Genomic DNA, 22336 nt, shown 5'->3' on the forward strand with positions numbered 1-22336 from the left:
AGGAAGATTCATCTTCCTGAGTTCCGACAGTTACTGTGTCACTTCACCCTATTTGCCTCGGTTTCCTCATCTGTAAAATGATCTGGCAAAGGAGAGGGCAAACTCTCTCCAATGCTTTTGCCAAGAAAATCCCAAAAGGGATTTTGGAGAATGAGACACAACTAAAGAATGATAGCAACAAGTGTCTCTTGCACACGGAGACGCTAGATGACTAATCTAAGGGCTTGGCTTTCTTTGAGAGCAAACTGTTCAAAATAATGGAGCAAATGACATGTCGTAGAGTGGTCATGGGAGCTAGATGGTTCTCAAAGGTTATTTAGTCCAACCACCTTATTTTTCAAATGGGGAAACCGAGGTTCAGAGAGAAGAGATAGAGGTGATGAGTAACAGCATCAGATTTGCCCCTCCAAGTCTGGAACTCTTTTTTACTTTCTCTCCCGCAACAGGGATGAGGTGGGAACTGCCTTAGAATATGGTTGGAGCAGTGGAAAATGAAGGGATAGGGAAGAAGTGGGCAGTTCTGGCCCGATGAGAACAAAGAGGGGAACGGAAGATCATTCCTGGCATTCCAGTCTGTAAAAATGATGGCAGCACTTCCAGAAATGGGCAAAATCTAGTCTGGGACAAAACATGATGATGAGTTGAGTTTTGAGATATCGCATGTCCATTTGATCGCTGGAAAGCACAAAATTATTGCCTCTCCAAGTTGAAAGGGACCCCGATGACTGTCCTGTTATGCTGAAAGACCCCCCCCATATTATACCCAATTCATGGTCATCCAACTCTTTTGTCTGGCATTAGAAAATAATCGAAAAGGGGGGCTTGACTTTGGCCTGGTGTTGGCCCCTTGCTTTGCAACACACAGGACTGCTAAATTTCTCTCTCTCTCTCTCTCTCTCCTCTCGTTCTTTCCTCCCCCACTCCTGTCTCTGTCTCTCTGTGTCTTGGAGCACACTCCTCAAGGGCAGAGGTCATGGCATCACCCATTTTCTATTCCTAATCCCTCTGGATCATCTCTGACATGACATAGATGTTTGAAGAGTAATTTTGTGTAATGAAAGACTCCAGAGATGAGTGTATTTTAGGTGCTGTGGAGTCAGTGTAGTGGGCTAGAAAGAGAGTGGAACTTGGAATCCAAGGACTTGGAATTAATTCCGGACATTACCACTTAAGAACTGTGTTGGCTTGGCCAAATTACATTACTTCTCTGGGTCTCAGTTTCCTCAATATAAAAGCAGAGGATTGAAAGTCCAGTGTGGTGACACCGTGGATAAAATGCTGACCTTGGAGTCAGGAGGACTTGGACTGCTCAGCTATATGACCCTGGGAAAGACAGTTAACCCCCTTCGTGCCTCAGTTTCCTCATCTGTAAAAGGAGATTGAATCGTGGCCTCTGAGATCTTGCTGATTGATTATTTAGGAGACTATGGAGTGTGTGTGTGAGGGGCAGGCAGCCCGCCAGCATTCTCAGAGAGATTTTTAAGTAAGAATAAGTCAAACAGGAATTTCATGAAACTTGGGCCTGTAGTAAGTATTAGTATTACCAAGGCTACTGGCTATTAAGCAGTGAAATAAGGTTTTGAAAAATACAAATAATAGAAAATAGGAAAAATTCTAGGCCTGTAGGAGCCTATGACCTCTGGGTTTCCTTCTAGCTCCCAATTGGAGAGCTCATAATCTCTGAAGGAGCGGGCCATGTTGTCAAGTCCCTCGGTTGAAAATGATCTGACCGCGGGTTGGTGATGTAAGTTTTATTTAAAAATACCCCCACTTGTAGCGACAACAACAATAATAACAACATAAATAGCGGGTGGAATGATCTCTTCCACATCATGGGCGCGATGCCCCAACAATCTGGAAAATCCATGTAAAATATTCTGGCCCTCCCTTCATAGCCCTTCCCTAAAATTTAGGTTGATACTATATACTACTATGCATGTATTTTATATATTTCTGAGTTTCTAAACTTTTTCTATGTTGTTTTCTGGCTTTTGCATATTGTCTGCAGCTTTTGCAAAACTCCCCGAAAATTCAATTTTTAATTTTTTTTCTTTTTTGCAAGGCAATAGGGTTAAGTGACTTGCCCAAGGCCACCCAGCTAGATAATTATTAAGTATCTGAGGTTGGATTTGAACTCAGGTCCTCTTGACTCCAAGGCTGGTGCTCTATCCACTGTGCCACCTAGCTAGCCTCCCATTTCATTTCTTATGCCAACCCATAATATATTGAAACCGTGATGAGGGAAAGTCGTCATGTGACAGAGAATCACTGTATTCCTATAACTCTTGTCAGTGTTCTTCCATGCCCATTGACCCCATTGAAATGACTGTGATATAAAGCTGTTGGAGAATCTCAGACATGGAAGTGACCCTAGAGGGTGTGTATGCCAGCCCACACTTGAATAAGAATTTCCTGTACGTAACAAATGGACAGGTTCTTCTCTGGTCTCTGCTTGAAGATCCCCAGCCAAGGGGAGCCCATTCTCTCAGACATTTATTAGCTGGGTGGACCTGGACAGGACACCAGAGCTTAGCAGTATGAGCATTCACCTTGAAGTCAGAATGATTGAAGTTCAATCATCAGGCACTTAGCGACTTAACTTCTATGGACATCATCTGTAAACCGAGGGAGAATTGGGTTGGATGGCCTCCTTCCAGCCCCGAATCTCCAATGCTAGGATCCTCAGCAGGAGCTACATTTAATTTCTTTTCCTCTTTAAAGTCTTAGATGTGGAGAATCTGATGAATAATCCTCAGGATGTATCAAGACTTCCAACAGAGTGATTGGTCTGTTTTTAAAGCAAATAAAGAAAATGAGTTGATTTTGGCGATGCTTGCTGTGTAAAAGATTCTAGAAGTGGCAGCAGAGATTTGTTGAGAATGGCGAAAAAGGATTTTTAGAACTGGGAGTTTAAGACTAGATCACTGGATCCAAAATGCTTTTTGTTCTGAGAATCCCTCTCAACAATAACCAAAAATATATTGTAAATCCCCAGGGTGATTTAATATAATACCCATAATATTGTCTTTAGATTTACTTGTTAAATGCAGTAAATTCAATGATAACATTTGCCCCCAAAGGTCCACATTAAATTATGCATTATTGAATTATAGAACAAAATTTTATTCTTCCTATAGTTATCAAAATCTTTTCTATAAAATTATGAAACTTTGATTATAAAAGAATTCTCAATGTTTTATGGTGGCTAGGTGGTACAGTGGATAGAGCACCGGCCCTGGAGTCAGGAGTACCTGAGTTCAAATCCGGCCTCAGATACTTAATAATTACCTAGCTGTGTGGCCTTGGGCAGCCACTTAACCCTGTTTGCCTTGCAAAAAAAAAAACCCTAAAAAAAAAAGAATTAAAAGAAGTAATCTAGCAAGATCTCACTTGCATACTGTTGCCTGTAAGATTATTAATCTCTTCATTTTATACTTTCTTTGAATAGAAATCACATTTTTTGAATGGCTTTTCAATTTTTTAAAATTACATGCAAAGATAGTTTTCAGCATTCATCTTTTTGTAAGCTTTTGAGTTCTACATTTTTCTATTTCCCTCCCCATGATAGTGAATAATCTGATATATAGGTTAGGCATGTACAACCATGTGTAATATTTGCCTATCTATCCTCTCTCTCTCTCTCTCCCCCTCTCTCCATCCATCATCTATCTATCTATCTATCTATCTATCTATCTATCTATCTATCTATCTATCCATCCATCTATCCTCTCTCTCTCTGTGTCTATCCTCTTTCTGTCTATCATTTATCTATCTATCTATCTATCTATCTATCTAAACGCTTTCAATGACATAAATTGCAACTTGGAAAATGTTTAACATGATATCATATATAAATCTAATTTTGATATTGGAATTTTTTATTTCAATAGAGGTTTGTAGTATTTGGCTCCATACCAGATAAATATGCTCTTAAATCTGCTTCTGCATCAAAATTATTTCTGTATTTTGATTTAAAAAGAGAATTAAAAATGCACACTCACATCAATATATGGGGGAAATGGTAGGATCATTTTACAAGATTTCTTGCTGAATGCTGAAAATTCATTTTTAAAAATTTTAGCCACCTACCTATTCAAAAAACATGAAGGACCAGTTATGATCTGAAACATTTACTTTTCCACTGACTAATCACAAACACTGCATTATGTGATTGGTGTTCTTAAAGTTCAATTGAACATGTTGCTTCATTTTAAATAATATTGACATACACTAACCTTTGTTGAGACAGAATCTCTTCAGATTTAACTTCCTTCTATTTTGCCACCAGCATAGTAGCTGTACTCTCATAGAATCTCTTGTTTTTTTAATTTGAAAATTAATTTTCTTAAATTTTAAATTTTTTAATTCAATTAATTTTTAAAAGTTTAATTGAACTTGCTATACTAATTTAAAATTTACTTGTATAGATCTATTCCATCCAAATAGCTATTGTAAAAGGACTTCTTGCAAGTCAAGAAGTCAACACTTTTTAAATATATACTACTTTTTTTTTTTTTAGTTTTTGCAAGGCAATGGGGTTAAGTGGCTTGCCCAAGGCCACACAGCTAGCTCATTATGGAGTGTCTGAGGTCGGATTTGAACTCACCAGGGCTGGTGCTCTATCCACTGCGCCACCTAGCCGCCCTGTTTACTACTTCTTATAGAAACTCTACCGAATGACCAATCAGTATTGCCAACTGGTTCATTTGTAGCACTAGCAGATGAAGAATAGCATATGTGGAAGATGAGTTAAAATCAGAAAACAGCCTTAACATCGCCATGAGAGGCCATTAAAGGGGCTTCTGAAGGGTAGCTGAGATGTTCAAGATGGTTTGTCATGTGTAAGCCCAGTGGTCATGGTTTACAACAAACTTGACTTCTGTGCTATTAGAATGCAATTTCTTAACATTTTGGTGATGCAGTTGGTTAGTTGATGGGGTATAATTATGAACAGGAATGAGGGAGCCCTTTGGGTGCAGTCCACCCAACACATGAAGGTGTGCTTAGGCCTTTGTCTATCCTTCGGAGATCAGTTTTATGTTGGATTTGGAAACAATTGGAGCTCAAGTTGAGAAACTGTAAGAATGTGATTTGAATTGCTACAGAAACAAACCTATAAAGCTTCAAACACATACATTCAGATCAAAAAAGAGATTTTAAAATTTGGGTAATTATTTACTGCTTAAGGTCCCCCATTAAAATTTTAACTTGAACCTCTTGGCAAATCCCCAAGGGACGTGGGAATCACTAAATGGGAATCACTGGACTAGATGATCTCCATGATGTCCCTTTCAGCTCTCACAGACTATTTTTGAAAATTATGGGGAAACTGTTGATTTGGCACAAGGTTGCCTCACAGATAAAGTGCTGGCAATAGAATCAGGAAGACTGGTTGCTATCACAACAGCAAACAAATAATCATGTCACTCAGGAGCTTATTACCCAATTTAGGCGTGGAACGGAGCAGCACATGTTTGTGAGTATCTGGGAATCACATACTCATCTATGTTATGGTGTCATGAAATATCAGAATCTTAGAGATGAATTAGATCCCAAAGACCATCTAGTACAACCCATTCAGTGATGGAAATCTCAATGGCATGTCTGTAGCAAGAGGGCATCCAGCTTCTCAGCACCCTAGCCTCCCCAAAGCAACATTCCCTGGACATTCTTAATGATGTATCTCAGTTCACATTGCTTATTTCCAATAAATTGTAACTTCCTTGAGGGCTGTGATTGTTGAATTTTTTTCCCCACTCTTTCCCATGTGTGGTTCATTGCAAACCATACAGTGGCAATGTAATTGGTTTTGCTGACTGAATCCTGTTCTCTGATTGTTACCAAGGTTTTACTTTTCTGAAGCTGAACTATACCTATTTAGAGCTTTTCCTCGTTGCTCTTTTTACCTTCCACTACGTTTTTTACTTTGAAGAATTCAATGCAGCAAGTGTTTATTAAGTGCTAAGGTTTCATACTGTTCATACCCAAAGGATACAAAATAAAATTTTGTTCTTGCCTTCAAGGAGCTAGATTGAAGAAGGTCCATCCAATGTCATTCGCTGACAGATACCCATTCTGAATCCTGGAGACCTTACAAAAGTGACTTTTGTGATTTGTTGTTGTTCCATCATTGCGATTATGTGTCATGTTCCCATTTGAAGTTTTCTTGGCAAAGATAATAGAGTGATTTGCCATTCCCTTCTCTAAGTTATCTGATAGATGAGGAAACTGAGGTTAGGGATAGTGTCTGGGGGGGGGATTTGAATTTAGCTTTCCTTTTTTTTTAATTATATAAATATTTTATTTGTTTTCCAATTACATACAATGATAATTTCTACCAATCACTTTTTTTTGCAAGGTTTTAAGATCTACAATTTTTTCTTTCTTTCTCCCTCTTCCCTCCGTCCAACAGAAGGCACTCTGATATAGTCTTTACAGTTGCTTCCATGGTACACATAGATGCAAATTGAATGTATTGAGAGAATAAACATCCAAAAGAAAGAAAGAAAACATCAGAGATAGCAAAATTATGTAATTCATATGACAACTTTTAAAAATTGAAGATGTTATTCTTTGGTCTTCGTTTAAACTCCACAGTTCCTTCTCTGGTTACAGATGGCATTCTCCATCACAGATCCCCTAAAATCGTCCCTGATTGTTGTACTGATGGAGTGAGCAAGTCCATCAAGGTTGATCATCACTTGCTGTTAGTGTATATAATGTTCTGGTTCTGCTCATCTCACTCAGCATCAGTTCATGCAAGTCTTTTCAGGCTTTTCTGAAATCCCATCCCTCTTGATTTCATATGGAATAGTGGTATTCCAACACATACTCATACCACACTTCATTCAGCGATTCCCCAATTGATGGGCATCCACTCAATTTCTAATTCTTTGCCACTATAAACAGAGATGCTATAAATATATATTTTTTTTACATATGAGACTTTTTTCCTTTTTTATGATCTCTTTAGAGTATAGACCCAGTTGTGTTGTGGTTGGATCAAAGGGTCTGCACATTTTCATTGCCCTTTGGGCATAATTTCAAATTATTCTCCAGAAAGGTTGGATCAGTTCTCTGTCTACCAACAATGCATTAATATCCCAGATTTCCCACATCCCCTCCAACATTGATCATTATCCTTTCCGGTCATATTGGCCAATCTGAGAGGTGAGGTGGTATCTATGAGATGCTTTAATTTGCATTTCTCTAATCAATAATGATTTAGAGCAATTTAATATGACTATGGATAGCTTTGATTTCCTTGTTGCTTGACTTTGCATATCCTTTGACCATTTGTCAATTGGGAAATGACTTTTTTTTTTAATAAATTTGACTCAGCTCTCTATATATTTTAGAAATGAGTCCTTTGTCAGAAACACTAGTGAATTCAGGTTTTCTTGACTCATGTCTGACACTATCCATTATACCACCTAATGCCTCCCTCTTCTATGACTATTTTGCTAATATCTTAATTGCATGGACTATTATGCCTTGACTTCAAAAAAGATTTGTCTGTGAACTAGCTATTTTCTAGAACCGGTAGAATTTTCTCTTGGAAGGGACCATAGAGATCATTTTGGCTAACCTTAGAATTTATGAAGTGAGGAAACTAAAGGACAAGACATACAGTGACTTACCTAAAACAGAGAATGCCCAAATACTTGCATGTCCAGATCTTTGTATTTACAATAATCAATAGGCATTGCACAGAGGGCACAGTCACAGGATCATCGATTTAGAACTGTGAAGGATCTTTGAGTCCATCTAGTCCAGCCTCTTCATTTACAGAAAAGGAAACAGGTTCAGTTTTGTCCAGGGGCACAGGTATTAAGTGACAGCTGGAATCTGAACTCTGATCCCATGACTCCAAATCCTGGATAGTCTCCTGATCTGCCCGGCAACTTCCTCTAGTGGATTCCTCTCGTCAACACATCACATTTGAAAAAGCATCTGTCTTCTCGTTCAGGACCTTTTCTCTAATGGCGTTTGAAACAAGAGCAAGATCAAGAATGTCAGCTTGTGGCTGATGCAGGAATTCAAGGGCCTGAACTGAAAGCCCTAGGGAAGAAGCTTAGGGATGGTCTGGCCTATTCTTGGCAGAGGCTAATTTCATACTGGGGCCATGGACAGTAGAAAGGTTGCCTGGTAACTTGGCATTACTCTGTGGCTTCTGCTCCAGGTTGTCCAGAAGTGACAGGGCATCCAAGACAGAAATGGCTCGACTTATTCAGCAGAGATGTTGTCCAAGAAAAACTGTCTTTTGTAAAACTATCTGGTGCTCTCAAGATTCCAAACAGAATTTTCATGGTTTGAAGAGTTTTTGCTCCCCCCACCCTCCAGGGTCACTAGCTAATGGAGGCTGAATGTTTATTCTCCAGGGAAATGCTTTCATTCTTGCTATTAGGTTAAGCATTCTTAATGAAGCTCAGTGCCAAGAAACCTCATTTTCTCCATCTGATTGCGAGCATCTTTTAAGTTATTTGATTCCCTTCTTCATCCTCCTTTTTGAAGTGCATTCTCTTACTCAGACTAAAGGGGACAGGCTCCCCTCCCCACCCCTATCCCTGAGAGATGAAAACATAACCTCATGGTAGACATATGAAGTGCATTAACCAACTATGTTGATCTTTGGGCATTGTGGGTACTTAACAATCAATCCCTGTACATTTTTAGAAAATAATCTCAGGCCGGCTAGTTGGCGCAGTGGATAAAGCACTGGCCCTGGAGTCAGGAGTATCTGGGTTCAAATCCGATCTCAGACATTTAATAATGACCTAGCTGTGTGGCCTTGGGCAATCCACTTAACCCTGTTTGCTTTGCAAAAACCTAAAAAAAATAATCTTGAGGACAGAGAATGTATGTCTTTGTGTCTTCATCATCTGGCATTAAAGTAGGCACATTTACCCTGAGTTAATCAGAAATCATTTATTAAGCACCCACTGTGGTCTATGAGCTGTGCTATAGACGCTGAAGCTACAGACACTAAGGAAATATTTCCTACCTTCAGGGAGCTTTCATTCTAGAAGAGATTATGAATTATGCCTTTTTGGGCAAATTCTTGGAACACTATTAGTCTGAACTGCAGTAACCATTGAAAGATTACATCCACAGATGGCTTGTCTAAAAGATTAACTTGCCCTCCTTCTTCAATCTCCTAAAGCAAACATTATCACTTAAATTAATTGCCTCTTGGTTAGTTTTTTGGGTTAATATGTATCATTTGATTATCGCAAAAACCCTATTCTTGCTGTTATCCCCATTTCATAGATGGGGAAACTGAGGCACTTTTATTCTTCAGCTCTTCAGTTCTAGGTATTTATGTCATTGTTTCTAAAGTTCTTTATGTTTCCCCTGACTCTTTCAAAGCAACATCAAAATCAGCTCCACTTCCATGTTTGGTGCTATTTAGTGATTAAGTTAGAAGTATTTTGTGACTTCTAGTGGGTCAAGCATTGTTTTGGACCCTGGGGATACAATTGAAGCGATCTTTACCCAAGGAACTTATGATCTCCTGGAGAAGATATTATAGATACATAGAAGTAAATTTAAAATATGTACAAAATTTATCCTGGAGGGGAGGGGATGGAGTTACTAGTGGTTGGAGGTGGGGAGTCAGAAGAACCCTCATATAAGAGGTGTTGTTTGAATTGAATCTTGGAGGAACCTTGGGATTCCAAGAGGTGAAGGTGAAATAGCAGAACATTCCAGGGCAAAGTCTGTCCAAAGACTTGAGATAGGAAAGAGAACATTGTTGCATGTGTCCATTGAGTTGACCCATTGAAATGTCCCTCTTAGCTCTCTACCGTGGGGTTCTGGGAAGGCTCCACTGCCTGGAAATGCAAGTTGGATTGGGAGGCTGCATTATGGTATGTTCTAGTCTATTCTCCAAGGTGCTTCTAATCTAGGGCAAAAAAAGAGTCAAAGACCCTGAGCTATCAAGAAGGGACAGAACTAATAAAAAAGGAACTGAGAAGTGTCCTTGGCGGGTATCTGACCAGCCTCTCTCTTTCCCTCGTAGGTGGCACAGACACTCTGGAACCATGTGAGGACCTGGTAGCCTCAGGAGAGCCAAGATGACGGTGATTGAATGGATGATCAGTAGTAAGTCCTCTGCCATCATTCTTCAAACTGAGTTCCTGCTAGCTAACTCTGTCCAAAGCATGTACAGGGGAAGGGAATTAATTAGCAATTAACAGTCCATTAAATCCGTGTTTGCTCAACCTGGAGGAGCTGCTGAGAGACTTCATCCTCACATAGTGCTTTCTTAGTGTGGTGTGCTATATGGAATGGGAACTTATCTACTGGGTGGAAATATTCCTTTTTTTCTTTCTGCTGCTTACTATGGGTGACCTTGGACAAGTCACTTCCTTTCTGGGTTTTAGTTTCCTTCTCAATAAAATAAAGAGATTAGACTACTTTAGCCATGGAGGTGGGATTTTGTGGGAAAAGCCTTTGTTGGACTGGTCGGCATCTTAAAGTATTCAAAGTCTTCTCCACCTTCAGGTATTCAAGGTTTCAGTGAAAACTTCCCATAGCAGTTGCTGTAGGTATCTTTCAGGTATCTAGAGATCTCATTATCTCCATGAAGGCCGGCTCTGTGATTTATGCTTTTTTTCAGTCTCCTTACCCCTCAGCTCCTTCTCTTCACTTTTGCTCCTGTTTCTAAACTTAGAAAGAACTTTACATATATTTTCTTATTTTATCCTCACAACAACCTGGTGAGGTAGGGTGCCCTTACCCCCATTTTGTAGATGGAGAAACTGAGGCTTAGGGTGGTTACATGACTTGCTTAGGGACACTCAACTGATACGTCATTGAGACAGAATTCAAATCTGGTCCCAGTTAATATCTCCTGTGTCATCAGCTGCCTTGGTATATACTATTGGGTTGACAGAGTGACAGTGCAGATTTTTTTGAGATGCAGTACATGCTTCCCCTGCCATCTTAGCAGACATTCTCATTATTTTGTGAGTTTTTAGTGAATCAGGGTCCTTATTATCTGAGGTAGCAGTTTGACCTGGACTCCAATTCCAATTAACTACAGAGGGGGCAGGTCACTTCCTTGGCCTGGAGTTTCAGTTTCCCCATTTAAAAGTTGAGCAAGTTCAACTAGATGGTCTCTGATGTCCCTTCCTGTCAAAGTCATGAGATATGACCACATGATTTGGTGAATTTTTTCTGGAGTTGTATCTCTGGTTCTCCAGACCTTGCCACTGTAGCTTCTATTAGACTTAATTGCTCTTAGATATTCAATTAAGTTTATTAGCCATTTTTTTTTATTGCTTTCGTTTCCCTGTTGTCCCTCCCAGCTAGGCATCACTAGATAAAGGGCTTGGCGTGGGGTCAGGAAGATCAAAGTTCAAATAAGCCTCATGTAGACATACACTGAGTCACTTAACCCCTTCCTGCCTGAAGTTTCTGTAGGTATAAAATGTGGGTTATCACAGAATATACCTTTTAGTATTGTTGGGAGGATTTGTTTAGCATAGTGTCTGGCATGTAGAGATGACTAATAAATGCTTATTTCCTTCCTTCCTACATTCTCATCCCAGAGAGTCATCCATTAGAGCAAAGAGTTTCATTAACCATTTATTAAAAACCTGCTGAATGAAAAGCAAAGGACAGCTGCCATTTAAAAAAAATGAGGGGCGGTTAGGTGGTGCAGTGGATAGAGCACTGGCCCTGGACTCAGGAGGACCTGAGTTCAAATGTGGACTCAGACACTTAATAATGACCTAGCTGTGTGGCCTTGGGCAAGCCACTTAACCCCATTGCCTTGCAAAAACCTAAAAAGCAAAAACAAAAACAAATATAAAAAAAGTGACATTTCAGAGAAAGGTGACTAAGACTTGGATATGCACACAAAATCTTAAGGGCTTTCAGAGGGAGAGAAGGATAGAACCTGATGGTTCATGTAAAGGGAAAGAGATTGGCTTTGAAAAATCTGCCTCTGGAGAAGGAAACTATTGGAGGGCAGCGTGTTCCAAGGGCCATGCCATGGATTGAATTGGCAACTCCAGGATCTTTCTGCTGCTTACTATGGGTGACCTTGGACAAGTCACTTTCTTTTTGGATCTTAGTTTCCTTCTCAGTAAAATAAAGAGATTAGACTACTTTAGCTATGGAGGTTCTTTTCAGGGTAGCATTGAGAAGTCTTTTTTTTTTTTTTTAAATTCTTGTTTTAAATTTTCTGCCTAGGGAGTTTTCTTTAGAATTGGGGAGGGATGGGTTCCCAGCCTGCCTCTGACACACCCAGTCTCTGGGACTCTGGACAAGTCCCTTCACTTCTTGATGTAGCCTCTCCTTAAGACTATACATTTCCTAGCAGATTCAATCTACATTAATAGGCAGTGTTTCCCAGGTCTTTTGTTCTCTGGGCCCTTGTTCTCTCCTGATTAAATATTTTTAAATGGATGGTGTCCTACTGCTGTCCCCCTGATGGAAGGAGAAGCAAAGACTTCCACCATGTTGAATAAACTTCTTGAGTTGAACTGATGGAAGAGCCTGGACCATTGGGGTACAGAATGGTTACAGGAATATCCACCTACAGAATTTTTAAAACTTATTTGTAATTAAGAATGGAATTCATTTGTGTCAAGTCCCTTCCAGGTTCCTAAATTTGACTGATTTTATTTATTTATTTAATTTATTTTTGGTTTTTGCAAGGCAGTGGTGTTAAGTGACTTGCCCAAGATCATACAGCTAGATAATTATTAAGGCTCTAAGTCCAGCTTTGAACTTGGGTCCTCCTGACTCCAGGCCAGTGCTCTATCCACTGTACCACCTGGCTGCCTCAACTTAACTGATTTTAAAAAGCTTTGAGTCTCTTTTCTTCCCTGGTCTCAAAAGATATTGCCAATTCTGAATCAGATCTAGTCTTATATTATTCTTGAATGCTTTTCAATGACCTTTCCTAAGTGAGGATTGATGGACAGCTTCCTAGACAAATTCAACAGGGGAAAATGGAGGAAAATATGGGTTTAGATCCCTCCTGGAACTAGCTGCCCCATGTGACCTTGAATAGGTGGTGTTTTTTTTCCTCTGGGCCTTAGAAGGGAGAGAGGAGGGGAGGGCAATGGGAGGAGGAAAGAGAGAAGGGAAAGGGGGAGAGGGGAGGGGAGGGGAAGAGAGAGGGAAGAAGAGAGGGAAGTGGGGGAGAAGAGGGAGGGAAAGGAGAGGGGGGAGAGAGAGGGAGGGAGAGCTATATATATATATATATATATATAGAGAGAGAGAGAGAGAGAGAGAGAGAGAGAGAGAGAGAGAGAGAGAGGAGGGGAGGGCAATGAGATGGAGAAGGAGAGAAGGGAGAGGGAGAAGGAGAGAGAGGGGAGGGGAGGGGAGGGGAGGGGAGAGAGGGGATTCATAGAGAGATGGGGATTCATGAGGGGGGGAGAACAGCAAAAATTGCTATTATCATTATTCATCTAGACATTCCATAAATACATTCAATTTCCCTTCAATGATTATTTTCTCATTTTATATGCTCCTATCTTGCTAAGTTGTTTCTTCCCCTTTGGGTCCCAGTTTCCTCATTGATAAAATGAGAATTGGACCAGATGACCTCTGACATCCATCCCTCCGAGCTGTCTTCCTATTGCCTTTTCCACATTCTGGTCCAATGACTGAGGACTTGGTTTGTAAAAGGTTAGCCAGGGCCTTATCCCCGTGTCCAGAGACATCAGGGTCCCTTCACAGGCTTTAAGCCCCTGCGTCTCATATTATTTTAGAGTGCTAATTAAACCAGGTTCAACTGGAATGAATCCCTGGGTTTGTGATGAAAGGCTCCATCGATGGATCCCTCTCTGAGTTCAGGATGAAGAATTGCCTCCGGTTTAGCAAAGTGGGACTTGGCTGTCTCTTTCCCTTGGTACAGTTTAGCTTGTTCCGTTCTCTGCTCTTATAAGTCTCTTGATGCCCCTTTTGCTTTTCCTCCCAGCATGGCCAGCTCTACGGTTGGTACCCTACTGTCTATAGCAAACTCTCAATGTACCCCCTAAGACTCATTACCAACCTGAACCGTTGGGGAGAGACCACATTAACACAGACAATGAAGAACTGGTTTAACATTCAACCAATCCAACCCAGAATTCCAAAGGAGCTGACTGACATCAAACCTGGATGCTTGGCGGGTCATCCATCTGCCTGGCTAAAAGGCGTCTTTGTTGATTTGGTTTCTGCTCTGGTTCCTGGTTGCCTCTTTTGGAGTCCAAGCTGGTCCCCAGCAGAATCATAGCTCACAAATGTAGGGTTGAGGTGACCTGGCCTAAGAGTGGCTCACCCAAGGAACTTCCAAGATTTGGATTGACCACGGGGATAGCCACTAGTACCACTTAAGAGTCTCAGAATCTCCCACAAGGCCCTCCAAGGTATCACTGCCAGATCATAGGAGGTTAAAAAAAATACCACTGTTGTCTGCATTGGTTAGACCCTTCTGGAGGTTCATGTTCACTCCCTCAGTTTAAGTTGCTTTTATTTCCAGGATGTGTTCTAGACCCTGGGAGTAAAAGACAACAATGAGAGTTCCTGCCTTCAAAGGAGCTGATTTTCAATTGGGAAATATGATGAAACATGTGTGAATAGATTAAATATGTTATTTGGGAGGAGAAGGTGCTAGAAGCTGAGTTTCTGGAGAGGCCTCTGTTGCTTTCCAGGGTCTCATTGCTGGATCCCAGCCATCTCCAATCTGACTTGACTTACCTCACTGGGGAAAGGTCAGGAAGGTTCAAGTTCTGGTCTGCTCCCTCCTAGCTTCATCACCTGGGACAAGTCTTAAAGCCTCCTCAGGCAGAGATTTCCTCATCTCTAAATGAGGGGGTTGATTCCTGAGGTCTGGAGATGAAGCAGGTCACCCACTAGTGCCCAAGAGATGGTGGGCTCAGACTGTAGGATGAGGCATGCATATCTTTTGGGTGGGGCCAGTGTGGGAGATTTGTTGGACTTGACATGTCTTTTCTGAGGGCTCCATTTATTTATTCATTTTTACCATCAAAGGAGAGAGATAAAGTGAGGAAAAGTATGTTTTAAAACTTTTAAAAAAAATTGATTTCTTTACAGAAATGGGATTAAGTGACTTGCCCAAGGTCACATAGCTAGGCAATTAAGTGTCTGAAGTCCAATTTGAACTCAGGTCCTCTGACTCCAGGGCAGGTGCTCTATCCACTTCGCCACCTAGCTGCCCCCAAGAAAAAGTATTTTGTTAATTCAGAAAAATTTAAATGAGGAGAATGGACTCAATCACCTCAGAAGTCCTTTGTGTCTTAAAAAAAAAAAAACCTTTGAAAATTCTGGGGTGGATGTTCATCACAGGGAACTTAATATCTCAATGTCTAGACACTGGGGATCCCTTTAGTCTGAGTTCCCCAGATTGTTCTAACCTTCCCCTGAACCATTGTGTTCACCTTGACCTTTTCAAAGACTCTAGTATAGATATGACCAGTGATGGCGAATGATCAAGTAAAGACTTGGTGGTGGTGGTATGGCTGTGTGAGAGTGTGTGTGTGTGTCTGTGAAGGCCATGCAGGTAGAAAGGGGCAGAATCGGGATGTGAAACCAGGTCCTCTACTTCACAGCTTACCCTTTCCCCTCTGCTGCCTCAGGAGCCCCAGAGGCCTGAGACCTACATTCAACTCTTCCTCCCCTTCTCAGGGTGTGCCCCATCTCGGTTCTGGGCCCCAAGGTGCTTGGACCTCCATAGCCCGTCCCAGCTCTCCTGGGTCTCACTTGCCAGTGGGGCAGCTGCTGTTTTCATCCACAGGGTAGTCTACCATTTGTTCCCTACCTTCTCACCCATTGGGTGAGCCTTGCTCTTTTTGGCTATGAAACACTGTCATCCTGACTGTTCACTGCAAATTATGCAAAATGAAACAATATTTGAAACACACAGGAGTTCTTTTGAGGACTAAAGATCATTGGCATTCTTTGAGCATGGCTTTGTTTTCAGAACTCCAGGTTTGCTTTCTCAACCCATTTAAGATGGGACTGTTTTCTTATTGATTTGCCTAATTACAACCTTCGTTTTGATAGCCTTGTTGATTGGACTGGATGGGACTGAATGTTAGGTGACATCTATCCGGAGAGGGCATCCCTCCCCATTGCTCATTTTATCTCCTTCCTAGAGTGGGAAAACAGAATAAAGGGCTCTCAAAGTCCTGATTTTAATGAGCTTGTTGGAAGGATAGTTCCGTTCCCTGAGTATCCTGACATTCAAACATCCTTGCTACTTATAGTTCTCTTCCTGTAGAATGATTTTCTACCTCAGTTCATATGCACATAAGGAGAACTTATGACCTTGAACAAATTGTTTCCTTGGATCCCTTATATCCACCATCTCTAAATGAAGAGCCCTGGGCCAGTGAGCAGTAGGGTCCCTTTTGTCTCCATATGGTTCCTGTAAAATGTTAACTACAAGATTTCCTTCTGGGAGATCTAGAACAGGAGAGGATGGGACCCTAGATCCATCCATCTGGATCTGGAAGGACCTCAAGGTCATCTAGTCTAATTCCCTTATTTTGCAGATGGAGAAACCAAGGTCAGAGAGGTGAAGCAATTTGGCCAAAGACCACACAAATAGCAAGGATGGGAGACAGGCTTTGAACTGGAGTCCTCCAGCAATGACCTTTCCACCACTTCTCACTACATCATCATTGTTGCATAATAACTGATGGTGATTTTAGTGTTCTTTTATCTGGAGAAATCCCATCAAGTGGAAATCACATTATCTCTGATTCAGTCTTGTTTACTACTTAACAACTTTATCTCTGCCAGCTGGGAAGGTCTGGAGGTTTTCTTCAGACCTGAGGCAGCAAGGCCACTTAGCATGTGAAAGTCCATAATAACTTATAAAATCATTTCAAGGATTTGGCACTCCCAGAGTTTTAGGAGCTCAAGCTGACTTTCCATTGTAGTGGTTCCAGGGGTTATTTGATGGGTCAGCCTAACCTGCTCTCCTCTCTTCTCCAGTCTCTCCACATATTCTAGAGTGGGTATAGATAATTTGATTCCATCTACAAACTATCTGTGGCAGTTTGGCTTTGATGCTTGCTGAAACTCTAAAATGTATTATTAAAGGGAAGGTTACTGGACATTTAGAAAAGGAGGCAGTGACTACAGGAGAGCTTCCTCCAGAACAAGTCTTACCAGGTTAAGCCCACTTCATTTGTTCCCAGCATCCTAGCCTAGGAGATTAGAAAATCCCGTAGGTAGGGACTTTTATTAGCTAGGTTTTTAGTAAAGCTTATTGCTAATCTTGTGGAAAGATGCAGCTATGACCTGTGGCATGTTGGTACAAGTAGGTAGAATGGACACCCATACTGATTTGGCCACAGATCATTTCCTAAACCTTGAGGTAAATGATGTCAGCGTGGACTTCTCTGAAGTGAAGGGAACCCCTTATTCAATGGGGATTTTAGAAGTACCCGATTTAAAGGATGGTGGTGAACATCCTGGAGCCTGTCAAAAGTTAATGACTTTTAGATTGCTTTGTATGATTATATGTAGTGGAGTTAATAATAGTAACCTAGTTTCTAGATATCCTTTTCACAGGCAGATTCTGGACCTGGGAAAAGAGTGATGAGAAATCACGGTCAGTCAGGTCCTGTCCTGAATTGTGCTTACCTGTGTTAAGTGAAGTGTATCAGTATAACTTTTACTGTATTCGAACCCCCAAATTATACAGTCAGTCCAGCTGATCCCACAGGACTTCTACTTGGATGGTCACAAGTGATGTAATTGTTGTATTGCCCTAGCCTGATGGGCTTGTCCTGGGAGGATCATTCAAGTCCCAAATCTTATGGTTCTCTAATCCACCTGCCCACTTATGATCATGTATAAAATGTCAGGCCCCACCACAACAAGGTGGAGCTCCGAGGACTGGAGTAATCCTGTAATTTGTAAGTCAGTTCCTTCAAAAGAAAGTAATTAATGAGCTGCTCTATGATTTACTGACACTGTCTCTGGCCCGCTTTGTTACAACCAGGTTAGAAATGACTCAGTAAAAACGTGGTTAATGAGCTCAAGAGCTGAAAAGTACAATACAGCTGGCAGCAAGTCTTAGTATTTTAATTCTTGATCTATTGTTCAGTGGAGGTGAGATGGAGCTGGCTTCGGGGCAGACCATTTATCTTGGGATTCCTTTATGTTTATCCCCTGTGGGCTACTGCTTAGGCAAATAACATGACTGCTTTTGTATATAAAAGTAAAAATATTGAGATAGAAGTTCCTCTTTCATAGATCCCCCCCCCCTCCCCAGGCCTTGATGGAAGCTTCCATAGCAGACTGGGGAGGTGATGGTGGGTCATCCTGTTTCCAAAGGTTTTGATTTCTTCTTTTAGGTCTCTATAGTTTGAAAGTTTTTCATGGAATGAAGCTTAGAGATTGAGGACTTGGTCAAAATGGTGCTAGTGATCAGTGCTACATCTGGGTGATTGTGGGCAAAAGTTTGGTCTGTTTGTTAATGACCAGACTCCTGGAGACTTTGTTGGTTGAGTTCTCTAGGGCACTTGAGGGGCTGCTTTGTGATGTGACGGTTTGTTTTCTGTCAGATCATGAAAGAAAGGGAATTTCCGACATATCCAGATTACCAAAGCATGTATTTCTAGATATTAGTTTGCAACAAAGTACTGTTTTTGCTTTCTCCTTGCTCAATTAAGCAGTCCTTTAGATTCTATTAGGATGACTGTTCTGTTGTTTCTGTTGTGACTTGAGTTGTCATGCCATTTATCCCATCCCTAGAGCCCCTTTTCTCAAAAAGCCACAGGCCTCAGCTCTTGGGTGCTCCATTACCACCATATTGTTGCTTTAGTTCATGGAGATGACTTTCACAAGAGGACCTTTGGAGACTACTCTAGAATCTTAGCCATTCAAGAAGTTCCAGCTGGAGTTAAACCACTTTGGATTACAGTGGTCTTTTCCTATTGTGTTCTTGATTGTTTCTTCACTGTTGTGAAGAATGAGCACTTAATTATGTTCTATATTGCAAAGTTCCCCTCTAAAGCACAATGAGCTATGGGCTCAGATCCAGAGGGGTTTGCATTCTAGTTGGAAAAATGACCCATGCATGCAAAACTAAATCCTGGCAAGGCAACATGAGATTCTAAGATAAGAATAAGTGGCGGACTCTGGTCTATGCGGTCATGACTGAATAACTGAACAGCGACAACATAGAGCTGGAAAGTCTTTAGAGTTTACCTAGTTTAACTCCTTCATTTCAGGTAAGGATCATGAAGCAATTTGTCCTAGGTGATGTAACGAATAAAGTCCAGAAGCAGAGAGAAGCAACTGGGTCCTTTGGTGTCCCATCCAGGGCCAGTGAATGGTCCAACCAGCAAGACCTGGAGGAGTTTAGAGAAGAGAGCAGTCACTGGGGCTGGGAGACTGGAAGGCAGGGCAGGAATTTCCCAAGTGGAGGAGAAGGGAGTAGGTTCCATCCAGGCTGGAGAGCTAGTTGGTTGGTTGGTTAGTTGATTGTTGTCCTTCATTCTCATTGAGAACCAAAAAGACTATTGACTCCACTATGCTGGAGTCAAGGTCCAGTGTGCCCTGTTATATTCTATAGGTAGCATGATACCTGATATACAAGAGGTGCCTAAAAATGTGTGGTTTGGAATGACAGATGTGGAAGGATGGCAGTGTATTTGAGGACTTATGAGCAGATCATCCTGATTGGAAGAAGAGTTCTGAGAGGAGTGTGCATGGAAACAGGTTTGGAGATACCTGGTATATCCAGCATAAGAAGGGTTCTGCACACCAGCTTAACAAGACTTTATCATTAAGAATATGGGTCATCTGAGGGAATTCTTAAGAAACCAAATAGAGATTAAAGGCATGAGCTACTTGGATGTTATTATCCATATGACATTTATTCTCTGTGGATTTGGGGGGATGAATGCCTTTAGAGGAGAAGATGAGGAAGTGGTATGGCATGATGAACAGAGTTCTAAATCTAGATTGAGGGAGACTTGGGTCCAGATTCTACCTTTGACGCATGAGCTGTGTGACCTTGGGCAAGTCTCTTAACTTGTATAAAGTTTCCTCTTAGACTAGGACTAGATGATTTCTAAAGACTTTTCTGGCTCAAAGCTGATGATTCTCTGACAGATCTCCTCTTTTGGAACTGGATGTTTTCTGTAAACTTCACTGTCCAAAGAGAACTTTGTTTTCTGTTTGACTTCCTATAATGACTTGAAAGGAGTATTATTATAGGAGAAAAAAGCCCTAAAAGAAATTTGATGATTGAATGGTAGCTGGGAGCTACAGCGGAGTCAGAAAGACCTGAGTTCAAATGCTGACTCAGTTGTGACATTGGTCATGTCACTTCTCCCTCTGCTCTTCAGTTTCTTCATCTTTGAAGTAAAGAAGAGATTAGATGACATGACCCCTAATGTCCCTTCCAGATCCTGTGAACTCTGAGAGCTCTAGGTGGATTGACCCATCTCTGTGCTCAGAGGGCAAAGTCAAGCCTAGGACACCTTTCTTCTCTCAGTTTGAACTCCTTAGACTCTTCTCCTATATGGGAACCTCCAAAGCTGCTGTCCTCTGGCAACAATGGCTCATTTTTTTTCTTTAGTTTTTGCAAGGCAATGGGCTTAAGTGACTTGCCCAAGGCCACACAGCTAGGTCATTATTAGGTGTCTGAGGCTGCATTTGAACTCAGGGACTCCTGATTCCAGGGCCGGTGCTCATTTTCAAGGCTAAGCTTTTTCTTCTACAGTATTCAGTGATCTGCCAATTCCTAGATTCCTTTACATGCCTTTCTTCCAAAAGTGTTTTTTAAAATTTTTTTAACAATTTAATTGTTTCCCAATTATATAGCATAATACTGTGCACCCATCATTTTTTTGCAAGACTCTGAATTCTACAGTTTCCCCCCTCCCCCCATGCTGTCTGACAGTCTCCACATTGTTTCCATGCCACATATAGATGTAAATTGAATGCAAAACAGTGTTTTTAGTTCATAAACTCTTGGCTTCCCCAAATTGCTCATCTTTTTAGTTGACTTAATTATTCTGTAATGAATAGATAATTCAGTTTAGATTAGATTCTAACTACATTTTACATTTTGAGGAAGTGGGTAGGATGGGGGCCCTGTTCACCCTTAACTTTCTTGTTTGTAAAACTGCCCTCAACTTTCCTTGAATTCATGTCTCTGTGTATCCTATTCTCCCCTTCCCTCCAAAATGGAAGCACTTTAAGGACAGGAACAATTTTTATGTGGATTGATGTCTCCAGGTCCTGCTGGACACAGAGTTGACTCTAATAAATGCGTATCAATTTAAATTGAAGTGGCTAAATCTTAAAATAATGCCTTATCCAAGGTCTCATCCAACTACCAAATGATACATGTTATGAATCACAGTTTGCTCCCTGGACCCCATCTCTTCCATTTAGGGGAAATAGTGTTCCTAATTTATTGGCAGGTAAGTTGACAGATATTTTCATCTTCTATTAAGTCTTGTCAACCCATCCCTGAACCACTTAGCCCAGGGTGAATTATCCCATTCCCTCTCCTCTGGACTCTCTTTGGCTTCTCACTTATGAGGATCATGGAATCATATATTAAGACTAGGGAAGGATCCTGGGGTGTCATCAGGTCCAGTCTTCTCATTTTACTGCTAAGGAAACAGACCTAGAGATGGGAATGTCAGGGCTTGGTTTGAGAATGAGAACCAGGTAGCACAGTGGATAGAGCACCGACTCTGGAGTCAGGAGGACCTGAGTTCAATTCTAACCTTAGACACTTAATAATCACTTAACCTGGTGACCTTGGGAAAGTTACTTAACCCCACTGTCTTGCAAGAACCAAAAAAAAAAATTGGAGAGAATGAGACCCCCCAGGGCCCCAGATTCTTAAAATCTCTGCTCTTTCCACTGACCTATTCAGTCTCTAATTTATGTGGGTGTTATTGTTTATTATAACTGTATAGCTACATTTTCTGGTTCTGGAACCATAGAATTTCCAAGTTGAAGGAGACCTTAGTCTATAACTCTTCATTTTGCCAAGTAGGAAGCAGCCTCCTTGGGACTTTATAGGTGAGGAAACTGAGTCTCAGAGACAGCCTTGTACTGACTGGACACTAGGGCATCTCCTTGGGCACAGTGCTGCCTACCCCCGCATCATGGAACTGGCAGTCAGGGCAGCGAGCATTGGTTAAGTGCCTAAGTCCTAGGAATACAAAGAACGCTCCAAGCCAGTCCCTGCCCCCCCAGAACCCCCTGATTAATGGGGAGACAGCAGGCTCCCCAGGATGGACAAGCCAGGTGCAGGTATTGGGGGAAGTCACAGATCTCCAGGGGAATTGACTGAGGCTTCTGGGAGAAATCGAGCCTTGGAGGA

General features: G+C 41.3%; 1 protein-coding gene across 6 annotated transcripts in view; it reads left to right on the forward strand.

The window, feature by feature from the left end:
- Positions 1 to 22336, forward strand: part of SGMS1 (sphingomyelin synthase 1) — a 232173-nt gene that overhangs the window by 120217 nt on the left and 89620 nt on the right. For all 6 annotated transcript variants that reach the window (XM_074232263.1, XM_074232261.1, XM_074232262.1 and 3 more), the window contains one exon: positions 10022 to 10104. The gene's annotated coding sequence lies outside the window, so the exon portion shown is untranslated. The remainder of the gene's footprint in view (positions 1 to 10021; positions 10105 to 22336) is intronic.

The sequence above is a fragment of the Macrotis lagotis genome, chromosome 4 (assembly GCF_037893015.1).
Source record: "Macrotis lagotis isolate mMagLag1 chromosome 4, bilby.v1.9.chrom.fasta, whole genome shotgun sequence".
NCBI lineage: Eukaryota > Metazoa > Chordata > Mammalia > Peramelemorphia > Peramelidae > Macrotis > Macrotis lagotis.